At 34.2% G+C, this 14,271-nt stretch overlaps 1 non-coding gene across 1 annotated transcript; it reads left to right on the top strand.

Moving 5' to 3' along the window:
* Window positions 1-13,729: 13,729 nt before the first annotated feature.
* On the top strand, window positions 13,730-13,836 carry LOC111899584 (small nucleolar RNA R71). The gene has a single exon (XR_002852999.1). It is a non-coding gene; the product is annotated as a small nucleolar RNA R71 (small nucleolar RNA).
* The last annotated feature ends 435 nt before the right edge of the window (window positions 13,837-14,271 follow it).

The following is a 14,271-nucleotide window of genomic DNA, read 5'->3' as shown; positions in this document are numbered from 1 at the left end:
CATTTTTTTTCACTGAAAAACAAAAAATCCTAAAAAACACATATGCTTGATCAAGGGAACTTTATTATAAACCCCAAGCATACATATGAAAAAATAACCAATAAATAAAAAATTATAATAAATAATAACTTGGCAAATTGCCTTATTCTTGAGTCTTCGATTTCCTAAACTTTTCTTTACAACACTAGCAACCTAGGTCTTAACACAACAATACAAAAAATTTTAAAATAATTTAATTTTAGATCATTATTTCAAATATTTCTAATAATTTATTAAATCCTAGTCATTTTTTTCAATTTTTATTAGTAAGCTTGCATTCCTAAATTCAACCCCTTACCCCACACTTAATTGATGCAATATGCCCATTGCAAACTTAAACAATTAAAGAACATAAAAATAAAAATGAAAAATTGGAATAGACTCCCATGTGATAGTAGTAGCGAGATCGAATTTTTGAAAGTGTGGAAAATTTGAACATCTTAAATTTGTACTGGAACTAGAATTGGGCAGCTACTCAAAAATGTGTTGAGTAAAATATAAACCACAAACTTGCAACTTCAAAAACTGTGGTGCATAAAATCTTCAAAGTAGAACTTGTAATTTATCCAAAACGTCATAAATCATACACCACATTTTATGGCCGGAAGAAAGAGCATAAACATGATTGATGATATCTCACTTTGTGATAATAGAGAGCCATGAGATGAGTATGGAATAAAAGCCTTATGAATCGTGATTATTTTGAAATCACGACGTGAAGGATATATCTCACTTCGTGAGAACTAAACTTGAACATAATATATTTCTTCTTCACATTCTTCATGAGAGAATCCTCAATTCTCTTCTTAAATGATTAATACACATTTTAAGGCACACGTTTTCTGTAACTCTCTTGTTTCTTCTGTAAAATTGCACACGATTGTCACCCCAGACTTATCAAAAAGTGTGATCTCCGGTTCTTATCTATAACACTCTCAGCTTCTCTTTTCTCACATTTTTTTTCTTGATAAATTCTCAATTATGCAAACAAAACAAAATCCTATGTTTCAAAAAGAAAACAAACATTCATCATTCAGTTACATCATTTTGACAAACCAAACAAAAATAAAAACACACATTAAAACACACCAAAAATAAACTAAAAATAAAAATAAAAACTCAATTAAAAGGATAGATAACTCATCATGCATCTTCATCATCGTCTCCATGTGCTCCACTAGACTTGGCCCCACAATCGCATGTGGCATGCATCTCTTCCCATGTCAGAATATAGGGACCATGTGGTGGCATGTTAGGTTGTCGCTCAATCAGAAAGTGCATATAAATCTCATCAATATCTGAGTTTTGATATTGTATCGCCCCTCGTATGTAGTCCATATAATACCCGACCTGATTTTGGAAAGCGTTGGTGGGTGCACGTCCAAAGGGTACATCCTTAAATTGTTGTTGTGGTTGACCCCGCTCTCTTTGTCCTCTAACATTGTGGCTTCCTTGTTGTCTCGGTTGCTCTGCAGGTTGCTTCAGTGATACCACCTCTTCATTTGTTGGTATACTCCAATGTGTTCCCATTGATTATAACATTCATTGGTTCAAAAAAAAAACTCAAGGTAAGATCATTACCCTTGATGCATGTAAGAGTATGAATCACTCTAGTAATGAACACCCTTCTACAAATTTTCCAAACGAGTGACAAAATGCCCACCCGCTATTGGGCTCCTGGCTCGAGATGTGACTGCTTTACTTGCCAAATATTGTGCAAGAAAATAAGGAAGATTGCAAAAAACCCCTAGTGCTATGATGATCCAAATAAAAAACAAATTCAAAGTCGTCACTTTATCCCCATGTTTTAATGGTTGATTGAAAATGTAACAAGATGATGGATGAGACGATAGATAGGAGACTGGATTTGGCTCTCTTGAGATACCCCAGAATGAAATTTGCCATTAGTTATTCATTTCCAAAAACCATACCCATTCACACCTTAAGAGTAATCTCAAGTAGCTAATCTCAAAAATCTATAAAAAATGGGAGACATTGTTTCATGTTTTTCGTATAAGCCCTTTCTCCATGCAAACTCGACGAAGCTACATTCTCTATATTGGCCACCAAAATGAAAAGCTGAAGTCATAGTAAAGTGAGGATCAACTATTTTTGCTTCAATAGAAATTGTTGAGAAAAACTCATCACACAATTCTTTGAAAATGGGTTCCTTAATCGAAAATAAATTTTTCCACCCGTTGCAAGTTAAAGAAATCCCATTTTCAACAGATGTGTTTATGAGATATGGGTGTAATCTTTTCAAAATCCCAATTTCACTAAGCTTATTCCAATCTATTGTTAGTGATATGGAAAACACTCGATTGTAGAGCCATCCTAGCTTGTTTGTATAGTTGTTTAAATTTCAAATGGGAGATCATCGTAAAATTCATAGAACAAATGTAAGCTCGAGAAATTGCCTTCTTGCTATCGAGGAGCTTTTCTCAGGCCCATAATACCTACAAAATAGAAAGCAAACCAATCCAAACAATATATAGTGGATTTAGTGTTCATAGAAAAAAAACAGTAAACTGGACGTCCAATTCCGAGGTCGAGGGGTTGAAACTCACGACATGAGTTGGGTTCCGCGACATCAGTTTCATTGGGCACAAATTCATGCAAAATCGATTCAAAATAAGCATTGGGGTTTGCTTAAGCAATGATTCTAAGTTAATTAAACCAACGTCCAACAACAATTTTGCTAGAAATATGACCAATTTTGACATAAGCATCCTAAGATGAACCCTAACTCCTAAAAGTTTAAAATATGTAAAACAAATTATTAGAGCATGAAATCAACAGAAAATGGAAGTAAATTGCAAAAATCAGCCACAAAATACAAGTGGGGACCGATGGCGATATTCCTTCGTGAGTGGGTTTAAACAATAAAAGTCAAATGTTTCTATTTGCATATTAGTGCTGGTCCCTGTTTTAAATCTTGTGTCGTGAGTTTTAATGCTCATGTCATGAGTTTTGAACTTAATGAAAACACGAGATTTCTTTCCTACCCACGTCGCGGGATCTAAACGCATGTCGTGGGTTGTAAATCTTACGAAAAATAAAATTTTCCATTTTAAAAATTAACCATTCATGAAGTTAATCCAACACTTGATTTTAGAATAGAAGATGATTAAGATAACTAACCTCAAGAAAATAAAAGAAATGAAAATCTGGCTAAAAAGAAAAAGAAAAGAAAATGCAAATTGTGCTTGGGTTGCCTCCTGATAAGCATTTTTTTTAAGATTCATGAGTCGGACTCCTTCCCACTCTATGTCACATCAGTTGGGAGTAGAATCTTCTTCTTTTCCTTTTAGACCTTCTACCTCCTCTTGTATGCTTGAACTCTCCTTGTGTACGCTTTCTTTGAATTTTCCATTTTCGTTTGATGATTGCAAGGTTCAATTTTTCTTTTAACTCCTTGGGATATATCTTCATTTGAACTCTTCTCTTCATTTCCAACTAACTCCTTGTCTAACTTCATTCTATCAAGCTTTACCTCCTTGCCCTCTTTAGCATCTGCTTTATCACTTGAAATTAACTCTTCGCTTTCACAAACCTTTTCATCTTGAACTTTTGGTGAAGTAAAGGAAAAGACTTCAAAGATTAGTGGGATCGAGGCTCTTGTCTTGGTGGGCTTGACTTCTTCTTTAGGCTTTTCTCTTGTTTCGACCTCTTCTTCCATTAATTTCTCTAATTCTTCAAGTTCATTATCTTCATCCTTAAGAACACTTCATTTTGATTCTTAGACCTGGTGAATCCAGCTTCAACTCCAAATGTCATCTCTTCTTTTCCCACTCGCAAAGTAAGATTGGATTCACGAACATCCACCAAGGCTCTAGCAGTGTTAAGTAATGATCTTCCCAAAATAATGGTCACATCTTCATCTTCTTTCATGTCTATTACTACAAAATAAATTGGAAAAACAAAATTTCCAATTTTAGGCAATAAATCTTCTACTATTCCTCGAGGATAAGTTACCGAACGATTTGCCATGTGGATCGCTATTCTCGTAGTCTTAATTTTTGGAAGGTTGAGACTTTGATAAAAAGGAATAGTGCATGAAGAATTTCCAAATTCACATGGTAATGTAAGGCGTCCTAGATCTCCCATCTTAGTTGAAAAGACTTCCATGATTACTGTTGAGTTCATTAAGAAACATCTTCGAAGTCATCTCTAATTGTTGGCAAGTGTCAAGATGATCCTCAAGAAATTTCACGTACTCGGGCATTTTTTTATAATGATTCAATAAATGGGGTATTAGTTAGAATACCGTTGACTTGCTTGACGAATCTCTTATGATCTTGATATAATGGATGTACCCTTGCTTGAGAAGGAAAAAGTAACAGAGGATGGTAAGGTTTAACAGTAGATGGATTTTTCTATCCATACAGAACCCACGTCGTGAGCATTTGTTGCTCACGTTGTGAAAACTGGGCATCAACCCTTTCTTTTTCTTCGAGCTTCATTCTCAGTGGATGAGGATTAGGCTACTTCGAGGCTTCATTATGGATCACTACAGGCTCTAAATGTTGGTCTTCTTCAGTTAATATGTCCATAACATGTGGTTACGGTCTTTGATTTGGATTCTTTTGTGGTAACCTTTCGTTAACAAGTGTAGTCAATTACTTGAGTTGAGTATCAATTTTTTAGATGGAAGCTTGTTGATTTCTATTGGTCACATTGACAGTATCGTGTCATCTTTTAGAGGCATCAGTAAACCTATTAAGCATGGACTCAAAATCCATCTTTTTCTCTGGTAGTGGTTGTTCTTTTTGATAGTGACCTTGTATGGTTTGCCTATATTCTTCTTCTTAGTGTTTCTTGTATTCTTGACAAGGCAACAATTCTTTCTTTGGATTCCTCCAATCTTCATCATATTTATCACCACTTGAATAACACACTTGCGCTTTTTCTATTTTGTGTTCATCAAATCGTAATCTGTAGTTAAGTTTAGCCTATTGCAATTTTCACACCCAATTTTCACACCCTACAACATAGCCATGATTGCAACCATGTTCTCGTTCCCTCCATCTCCTTTACCTTGTGTAGCATCTTCGTCTAGGTTATGGTATTCTCTTGAATGTTTTGTGAATTCTTCAATTAGTTATATAATCGTGGCCAAATTCTTCTTTGTCATTGGCCCTTGAGAATCAAGAAGTTGTCCTGTTGTAATGTTCACCCCATCATAAAAAAAATAAAGACTTCTTGTTGCACGTTCAATTCATGATGAGGAAAATTTCTTGTACCTCTCCCAAGCTTTGTATAATGACTCTCCGATTTCATGTTGGAAGTTGGCTATCATCTTCTTTAGATTTCAGATTTTTGAAGGAGAACTAAATTGTTTAAAGAATTACTCTTTAAAATCATCCCAGGTTCGAATAGCTCCAGGCACGAGTGACTTCAACCAAACTCTTACATTACCAATAAGTGTTACTAGAAGCATCCTTAGCAAAACCACATCTCTAATGACATTTGGGATATTGAAGTAGTTAGCAATGTTTAAGATTTCATCAATCTGCTTGAAGGCATCTTAGCTCACCTATGGCTTCCAAATTCATTTTTCTCTCTAGACTATCATATCCAAAATTCCTCAAATCCTTTGTGTGAAGGAATATTTTATAGTTTCCAAAAATTGTATCTCACGTCGTGAGAATTATGGTCACACAAGTAAACTACATTCCGCGTAGTTATCTTCTGGAAGAAACCTCCTCAAGACGTGAGATTATAATGCTTATTTTTTAATCTTAGTTATTTTGCATATCATCAAGAATTTTCCTCTTGCCACGCCATGGGACTTTTAAGCCACGTTGGGGGACTTGTATTTTCATGGTTTTTCTTCCTTTTAAGCTTGGTTAAGCTCTTAGCTTCAACTCTAGCCCTTCCAGGTTCCAGTATTTGTCAGTTTTGGACCTTTTCATTTAGAAGATATCAGAGATTAAAAAAGTAGATAAACAAACCAAAAGGGTGTTTGACCCATTCCTGTTTTGACCTACAATTCAATTCAATCCAACTAACCCATTCTACCACCTATACCCATTAGTATATGATTACAACAGATATGAATAAAAAGTTTGGAGATTTGAATAACAAGTTTGGAGATTATAAGAAAATGATAAATTTCTTTTTGTAGGTCAAAAAAGGAAATACATATACCTGAACTTGGAATGTGGTGTCATTGCTTTAAAATTACCTACTCAAAACTAACATAACAATATTTTTCATGTTTGAAATGTAGGATGCTACTCCAAGTTGTTTTCAGGTTGCTATTTAAAAATTGAGAAGTAAGTTGATCAACAATTAAATAGGATTTTCTTGAGTATAAGAAAATAATCCAAAAGTTGATAAAAACAGCCCGATGGTAATCTTATCACGGAAGAAAGAAAACTACATAGCGAAGAAGAAACAAGAAAAAGGGCGATAACATGGGAAGAATTCCCAAAATTCCCTAAAGGCCAATTCTGTATTTACGGAAGCATAGTTTCACAAAACGAGGCTAATCAAAGAAACAAGCGAAGGGTGATAACAGTGAAGAGTTGAAGTCTAAATCATAAAAGCATGCTAATGTGTAATTTATATACTACCTAGTATATAAAATAATTACTAAAAATTAGTCTAAAAACAATAAGTAAAGTAAGGTTTTTATCTGATTTTGCAAGTTCAGATTAACTTAAAACTCAACACTAAACTAAAATAGACGATTGTAAACAAGAGTAACAAGCCACTTCCATTTCGCTTCGACTTAACCTTTTTCTTATGTGTAGTTTCTAATTATGGATTTATTCAGTTGGTTACCAATTTAGATGTAATTAGCAGTCTTGATCCGATCTCCTAATATTTTCATCAGTTCATGAACTATTATGTATTGTCATACACAAGCAAGCACAAAATTTATTGTTAATGATAATTGTGACATGTAAGATATATCTAGATAATCATCTATTATCAAGATAAATTACCCAACACAATTATGATCAAATTAATGTTCTTCAACTCAGTTAAAGTATTTACATTTATTAGTTAATCTATGATGTGATTAATCCTAACTATAGCAATTTAATGATCAAAAACTACTAGGCAAACAAGTTCATGCAATTCCAATGGTCATTAAACTACACTTAACATCATTCAAAGCAACAAAGATGCAAACTTTAACTTCCTAGGTAATGATTATCAAACACAAGCATTAACCAACTTCGTAGAATCCAAATATAAGCTAGAAAATAACACATAATATTAGGGTTGATCTACACTAAACGAAATCCTAATGATTAGTTACTCATAGCTGAAAATAAGCACACAAAAACATAAGAATTTGACATAGTTAATCTAATGTAAACCGAATGTGATGTGTAACCTTCAAATTCAATCTTTAAATGTTCTCTCTCTTCCAAGGGTTGTTTTTTTGGATCTTCTTTGGCTTCCAAATTCGTTTTTCTTTCTTGAATATTAGATCCAAAACTCCTCAAATTGATTGTGTGATGGAATATTTATAGTTTCCAAAAATCGTATCTCACATTGTGAGAATTAAGGTCTCACATTGTGAGACCATTGTAATTCGTGTTTGGCAAGGAAATTGTATTCTGTGTAATTATCTTCTAGAAGAATCCTCCTCGTGACTTGTGATTATAATGCTCACATCGTGAACTCAATTATTTTGCATAACATCAAGAATTTTTCTCTCACCACGCCATGGGAGTCTTAAGGTCCGTTAAGCTCCCAACATCAGCTCCAATCGTTCCAGGTTCAAGTATTTGTCAGTTTTGGTCCCTTTACTTCAAGAATGTCGTATTTGGATGCCAAATGTAATTCAACTCAATAAGTACCAAATATCTTTGCAATTAACCAAAATATAGCTTAAAATGTATTAAATTAATGCCTATATATATATATATATATATATATATATATATATATATATATATATATATATATATATATATATATATATAGCAATATCAAAATACTCCAAACTTGTCTTTTTCTTTGCCTCACGCAAAACTGGTTTTTATTATCATACCATCACATTAAAACCCTAGCTCCCAACATCATACAAGCCAATCCATTTTGAGTTTCTTTGTTACATCAAGACCTCAATGCATGTATTTGTGTCTAATTTTCCTCTAAACCTCCCAATCCAAGATACTCACAATATTTATAAATACTTCCCCACTACTTCTGTACAACAATCATTTATGCATCCCTCCGAATATATCCTCATAAATTTTTCTTAACCTCATGTTAATTTATGGTTAAGCCCCCAAGCATACATATGAAAAAATAACAAATAAATAAAAAATTACAATAAATAATAACTTGCCAAATTACCTTATTCCTGAAGTCTTCGATTATTGGATTTCTTGAAATTTTCTTCATATTTATTGATCTTATAGCTTTGTAGACTCTTATTCTCTCAAACTTTTGCAACTTTCTTTTTCTCTTTTTATTATTTTTTTTCTAACCTTTTTTCACTCAAAAAGATAAAAATCATTAAAAAAACATATGCTTAATCAAGGGAACTTAATTTCAACCCTTATTGGTTAAAGGTATTAGTCTAAAGTGCAATAACTACATAAGCTCTCCTGGATACATTTATGGTACACGATGTTAAATATATTATGTCCCTCAAACTAAACAAGGTCTTGTTTTTGTTCCATGATTTCACTAGGACATGGAAGCTATAAATACACTAGAACATATATTGGATCAAATAAACATCAAAACTAGCATCATTCCGTCCTATACAACAGTAGCAACCAAGGTCTCAACACAACAATGCAACAATTTTTAAATAGATTTAACTTTAGATCATTATTTCAAATCTGTCTAATAATTTATTAAATCCTAGTCATTTTTTCAAATTTTATCAGTAAGCTTGCATTCCTAAATTCAACCTCTTACCCTACACTTAATTGATGAAATGTCCCCATTGCATACTCATAAATGTGTTGAGTAAAATATAAACCAAAAATTTGCAACTTCAAAAAGTGTGTGGTACATAAAATCCTCAAAGTAAAACTTGTACTTCAGCCAAAATGTGGGAAAGCATACCCCATGTTTTATGGTTGAATGAAAGATCATAAACATGATTGATGATATCTCATGTCGTTAAATAGAGAGCCACGACATGAGTATGGCATAAAAGACTTTTGAAACATGATTTTTTCGAACTCACGACGTGAAGGATATATCTTACGTCGTGAGAAATAAACTTGAACAAAATATATTTCTTCTTCAATTTCTTCACGAGAGAATCCACAATTCACTTCTTAAGTGATTAATACACATTTTAAGGCTCATATTTTCTGTAAATCTCTCGTTTCTGCCCTAAAATTACACACGATTGTCACCCCACACGTATCAAAAAGTTTGATCTCCGGTTCTTATCTCTAACGCTCTCGACATCTCTTTTTTTTCTCTTTTTTTCTTGATAAATTATGAATTTTGCAAAAAAAAAAAAATAATAATAATAAGCTCTTATGTTGCAAAAAGAAAACAAACGTTCATCATTCGGTTACATCATTTTGACAAAACAAAAAAAAATCACACGTTAAAACACACCAAAAATAAACTAGGAATGAAAATAAAAACTCAAATAAACGGATAGATAAGTCATCATGCATCATCATCATCATCGACTCCATGTGCTCCACTAGACCCGACGCCAAAATCGCATGTGGCCTGTATCTCCCTCCCAAGTCGGAATGTAGGGACCATATGGTGGCATGTCAGGTTGTCGCTCAATCTGAAAATGCGTATAAATATCATGAATAGCCCGTTTTTTATAGTGTATCGCCCCTCATATGTTGTCCACATAATACCCAACACAATTTTGGAAAGTATTGGTGGTTATACCACCAATGGGTACATCATGAAACGGTTTTGTGGTTGAACCCGATCTCCTCGTCGTTTAACATTTTGGTGTCCTCGTTGTCTCGGTTGCTCTTCGGGTTGCGTAAATGGTTCCACCTCTTCATCACCCGGTATACTGCAATGACAACATTCATTTATTCCAAAAAAAATCAAGGTAAGATCATTACTCTTGATGCATGTACGAGTATGAGTCACTCTAAGAATGAACACATTATATGAATTTGCCAAACGAGTGACAAAATTCCCACCCGCTAGTGGAATCCCGGCTCTATATTTGACTACTTTACCTATCAAATGTTGTGCAAGAAAATAAGGAATGTTGCAACAAACCCCTAGTGATATGATGATCCAAATAGAAAACAAATTCAAAGACCTCACTTTATACCCATGTTTTTATGGTTGATTGAAAATGTCACAAGGCGATGGATGAGACGATAGATGGGACATCGGATTTGGCTCTCTTGACATACCCCATAACAAAATCTGCCATTAGCTATTGTTGTCCAAGAACCATACCCATTCATACCTTGAGAGTAATCTCAAGCAGCTAATCTAAAAAATCCATGAAAAATTAGAGACATTACTTCATGTTGTTCGTATATGCCATTTATGCATGCAAACTCGGTGAAGCTACATTCTCTATATTGGCCACCATAACGAAAAACTAAAGTTGTAGTGAAGTGAGGATCAACCATGTCTGCTTCAAAATAAATTGTTAAGTAAAACTCAACACACAATTCTTTGAAAACTGGTTCCTTAATCGAAAAAAAAAATTCCACCCGTCGCAAGTGAAAGAAATCCCATTTTCGACATACGTCTTTTTGAGATATGGGTGTAATCTTCCCAAAATACCAATTTCACTAAGCTTGTTCCAATCTATATTTGGTGATATGGCAAACTCACGATTGTAGAGCCATCCTAGCTTGTTTGTATAGTTGTTTCGAATTTCACATGGGAGATCATCCAAAAATTCATAGAATGGGTGTAAGCTCAAGAAATCGCCTTCTTGCTGTTGAGGAGCTTTTCACAGAACCATAGTACCAACAAAATAGAAAGCAAACCAATCATAACAAAATATAGTTGATTTAGTGTTGACAGAAAAAAATAGTAAACTAGACATCAAGTTCCGAGGTCGAGCAGTTGAAACACACGAATTGAGTTGGGTTCTACAACATCAGTTTCATCGGGCACCAATTCACGAAAAATAGAATCAAAATAACCATTGGGGTTTGCTTAAGCAGTGATTCTAAGTGCATGAAGCCAACATGCAACAAATTTTTTTCTAAGAAATATGACCAATTTCGACATAAGCATCCTAAGATGAACCATAACTCCTCAAAATTTAATATCAGTAAAATCAAAGTATTAGAGCACGAAATCAACAAAAAATCGAAGTAAATTGCAAAGATCGGCTGCAAAATACAAGTGGGGACCGATAGCGATATTCCTTCCTAAGTGGGTTTAAACAATAACAATCAAATGTTTCTATATGCATATAACTGTTGGCCCCTATTTTAAATCTTACGTTGTGAGTTTTAATGCTCACGTCGTGAGTTTTGAACTTAATGAAACCACAAGTTTCTTTCCTCCCCCACGTTGTGGTATCTAAACCCATTTCGTGGGTTGTAAATTTTACCAAAAATAAAATTTTCCTTTTTAAAAATTTACCACTCATGAAGTTAATCCCACACATGATTATGGAAGAGAAGATAATTAAGATGATTATCCTCAAGAAAATAAAAGAAATGAAAAGCTAACTTAAAAGAAAAGTAAATTAAAATGAAAACTAAGATCGGGTTGCCTGCCAAAAAGCATTTCTTTTGAAGAGTCGTGAGCCAGACTCCTTCCAACTCTATCTCGCGTCAGTTGGGAGCAGAATCCCCTTCTCTTTCTTTTTCTCCTTTTACCTCTTTTTGTACACTTCAACTCTCCTTATGTACACTTTCATTGAATTTTCCATTTTCCTTTGATGATTGCTAGTTTCAAGTTTTCTTTTAACTTCATTCCATAAAGCTTTAACTCCTTGCCCTCTTGAGCATCTGATTCATCACTTAAACTTATCTCTTCGCTTTCACAAACTTTTTCATCTTGATCTTTTGGTGTAGTAAAGGAAAGTAATTCAAAGATCATTGGGATCAAGGCTTTTGTCTTAGTGGGCTAGACTTCTTATTTAGCCTTTTCTCTTGTTTGGACCTCCTCTTCAATTAATTTCTCTAAGTCTTAAAGTTCGTTATATTTATCCACAAAGAACACTTCATTTTGACTCTTAGACCTCTCGAATCCTTCCTCAAATCTGAATGTCATTTCTTCTTTTCCCACTTGCAAAGTAAGCTTTGATTCATAAACATCCACCAGGGTCTACTAGTGTTAAGTAATGATCTTCCCAAAATAATGGTCACATCTTCATCCTCTTTCATGTCTATTACTACAAAATCAATTGGAAAAACAAAATTTCCAATTTTGAGCAATAAATCTTCTACTCGAGGATAATTTACCGAACAATTTGCCATGTGGATCGCCATTCTTGTAGTCTTAAATTCTTGAAGGTTGAGACTTTGATAAAAAGGAATTGTGCATGAAATTAATGTTAGCTCCAGAATTAGCTAAGACACATGTCTTTATGGAATTTCAAAATTCACATGGTAATGTAAGGCGTCCTAGATCTCCCATCTTAGTTGAAAAGACTTCCATGATTACTGTTGAGTATTGTTCATTAAGAAACACCTTCGAAGTCTTCTCTAATTGTTGGCAAGTGTCAAGATGATCCTCAAGAAATTTCACGTACACGGGCATTTTTTATAATGATTCAATAAATAGGGTCTTAGTTAGAATACCCTTGACTTGCTTGATGAATCTCTTATGCTCTTGATATAATGGATGTACCATTGCTTGAGAAGGAAAAGGTAACAGAGGCTGGTAAGGTTTAACAGAAGATGGATTTTTCTATCCATACAGAACCCACGTCGTGAGCATTTGTTGCTCACGTCGTGAAAACTGGGCATCAACCCTTTCTTTTTCTTCGAGCTTCATTCTCATTGGCTGAGGATCAGGCTACTTTGAGGCTTCATTATGGATCACTATAGGCACTGAATGATGGTATTCTTCAGTTGATATGTCCATAACATTTGGTTGTGGTCTTTGATTTGGATTCTTTGGTGGTAACCTTTCGTTAACAAGTGTAGTCAAATGCCCGAGTTGAGTCTCAATGTTTTTGATGGAATCTAGTTGATTTCTAATGGTCACATTGGTAGTATTGTGTCATTTTTCAAAGGATTTCATAAACCTATTAAGCATTGACTCAAAATCCATGTTTTCCTCGGTGGTGGTTGCTCTTTTTGGTAGTACCCTTGTCTGGTTTTGCCTATATTTTTCTTATTTTTGTTTCTTGTATTCTTCATAAGGATACCATTCTTTATTTGATTTCCTCCAATCTTCATCATAATTATCACCACTTGAATAACACACTTGCAATTTTCTATTTCTTATTCATTAAAATCGTAATCTTTAGTTAAGTGTAGCCCATTGCAATTTTCACACCCAACTCTTATATCATGTATATATTGATCCAATTTCGTCATTCGCCTAACCATATTCTCTAGTTTAGCCATGATTGCAGCCATGTTATCATTCCCTCCATCTCCTTTACCCCTTGTTGTATCTTCGCGTGGCTTATGGTATTCTCCTGACTGTTGCGTGAATTCTTTAATTAATTATATAATCGTAGCCGTATTCTTCTTAGTCATTGGCACTTGTGAATCAAGAAGTTCTCTTGTTGTAATGTTCACCCCCATCATAAATAATAGAGACTTCGTGTTGCACGTTCAAGTCATGTTGAGTACAATTTCTTAGAAAACCCTTGTACCTCTCCCAAGCTTCGTATAATGGTTGTCGGATTTCTTGTTGGAAGTTGGCTATCTTCTTCTTTAGGTTTGAGATCTTTAAAGGAGAACTAAATTGTTTAATAAATGCCTCTTTAAGATTGTCCCAAGTTCAAATAGCTCCAGGCACGAGTGAGTTCAACCAAACTTTTGTATCTCCAGTAAGCGTTACTGGAAGCATCCATAGCCAAACCACATGTATAGGGACATTTGGGCCATTGAAGTAGTTAGCAATGTCTATGACTTCATCAATCTGCTTGAAGGCATCTTCGCTCTGCTATGGCTTCTGAATTCTTTTTTCTCTCTAGAATATCATATCCAAAACTCCTCAAATTGATTGTGTGAAGGAATATTTTATTGTTTCAAAAAATCATATCTCAGGTCGTGAGAATTAATGTATCACGTCATGAGATCAGTGAAATTTATGTCTGCAAGGAAAGTGCATTCTACATAGTCATCTTCTGGAAGAATCCACCTCAAGATGTGA

Source organism: Lactuca sativa, chromosome 5 (assembly GCF_002870075.4).
Source record: "Lactuca sativa cultivar Salinas chromosome 5, Lsat_Salinas_v11, whole genome shotgun sequence".
Lineage (NCBI taxonomy): Eukaryota > Viridiplantae > Streptophyta > Magnoliopsida > Asterales > Asteraceae > Lactuca > Lactuca sativa.
Note: the sequence above shows the minus strand (reverse complement) of the source record. Positions and strands in the feature narration are given on the sequence as shown.